We start from the raw sequence: 2,070 nt of genomic DNA, 5'->3' as shown, positions 1-2,070 counted from the left end.
TCGTTATCAGGACTCACAGCCGCTGCCCACTGCTTGGCTCCCTTACCGGAGCATCTCAGGATGGGAACAGTGTAGAAGAACGAGGGCAAGGCAGTTTTCTTTTCTTGTCTTTTTCTTTTCTTTTTCCTTTCCTTTCCTTTTTTTTTTTTTTTTTTTGTACTCTGAAAATAATAGACTGAATGAATATTCTAAACTTAATTCTTTCGCAAGCATGTGGCTGTCATAAAGATGTGTGGTCCGCAATAGAAACACATAGTTTTGGAAATACAAAGACAGGCTGGCATTCTGTTCAACGACTCAACAGCTGACAGGGATGAAGTTGAAATGCTAAGAGAGGGGAAAGATGGACATGAGAAATCGTACTCAAGCGATGCCTTTCCAGCAAGTGCAAAACGCTGCCCTATGTAGTCATGTGTGTGGGTGGTGAGAGTTCTTCTTTTCTGAGTTATTCATCCATTCAATGATTTGTAGCAAGCATATACATGATTAAATTCACAATGGCACTTTAATAAGCGCCTTCATCAACATCATCTAAAATAAAACTTTAGATCGGATTTGGAAACAATGAGAAACGTGTGGTCCATGACTCCTTGAGACAAGCAAGGGTGTGACAAGCAGGTAAGGCCAACCCACCATATCACAATTAGTAGAAAAGTGGCAAAGGTAACTGCGTGTGGGGGTGAAGTGCCTGTAGCTGAATAATACTGTGCTAGGAGCTGTGGGACCACAAAGGGAAATATTTCATAAAGCCTGCTTAAAAGGCTTAAAATTAAGACAGAAAACCATCAGCAGGGTTTGTGGAAAATACAAAGAACCACTTCTAATTTTTTAAATGTCAGATTCAGTCTCAGAATAATTTGTTTCATTAATACTGATGAAGAATTAAACCAAGAATTATTTTTAAAACCCATGAGAGTTTACAGAAGAGTAAATACATCACAAAATGTAAGATATTTCTCTTGGAAGCTCCAGATAACTGTTAATGTCAAAATGGTCATATTTTGGTGTATCAGACCATTTAGTATGCATTAATAAAGTGATAATCACATTATTCCCTTTCTGAAGAAGCTTTGCTCTAAAGAGCCACTGGTGCTTACACTTCGTAGGGTTCTTCTTGTTTTCTTTTGCTTGGTGGTTTCTTTTTTGCAGTACAAGGGACTGAACCCAGGACCTTCACACTGGTTCTGAATTTGTGATCCTCCTGCCTCAGGCTGCCAGAATTCCGGGGTTACAGGTGCGTGCCACCACGCAAGAAGTATCTTAAAATGTTCCGTTGTTTTTCCATCTCTTAATAAGAAGAAGCCCCTTTTCTTTTGGTCTACCTGGAAAACCCTGTCTACCTTGGACTAGTCAAAGACAGAATCCACCCAGGATAAAGGATGAATGACAAGTTCAAAGCCTTGAAAGAAAACCTGGCTCTTGGCTGACGATGATATTGGCTTCATGTCTTAAAAAGCAGAAGATCAAAAAGCAAATGGAAATTGGGCCTCAAAAATGGAAATAATCTGAAAGGGGAAATGACTTGTCGCTGAGTAAGAGCCATGGAAACAGTCATGAATACGTTTTCTGGCTCCATTTGGTGGGTCACATTGGGAGGGAGAATAAAGTCTTTGGCCACCAACATTTTTAAATATCAGAGCTTGACGCTCGTCCACCTTTTCATTCCTCCTGAGAAATAGTTCACAGCTTTCTCAGCATATGGTCACTGCTCCACCCTGCCATCTTTCGCCTTGGGGTTCTCAGGGTTACCCTATCTGTGTCAAAGCAACATGAAAAGGTGTGGTTCTTCCTGGGCGGAATTTTCCAGCCCTCTACAATCTGTCCTTCTGGAAGAGCACTGCAGAAAGTGTAAAGCTTGCAAACATATTGAACGCTTGGCCTCAGAAGACAGGCTCTCTCCCAGATGGAGCCCCACGGCTTCCTCCCACCGTTACTCTGTCAGGGGTGGCGAAGAGTACCATCTGCTGCCCCTTTCAAGGGGAAGGCTTTGCCTCCGCCCATTGGGCTCCAGGGGGCCTGTTTCTAAGCCTGTCAGTAGGTATCTGGCAACGGCAATTCTTTGCAGCACAT

Source organism: Chinchilla lanigera, unplaced genomic scaffold, assembly GCF_000276665.1.
Source record: "Chinchilla lanigera isolate Chin_1 unplaced genomic scaffold, ChiLan1.0 scaffold00115, whole genome shotgun sequence".
In the NCBI taxonomy this organism is placed as follows: Eukaryota; Metazoa; Chordata; class Mammalia; order Rodentia; family Chinchillidae; genus Chinchilla; species Chinchilla lanigera.
Note: the sequence above shows the minus strand (reverse complement) of the source record.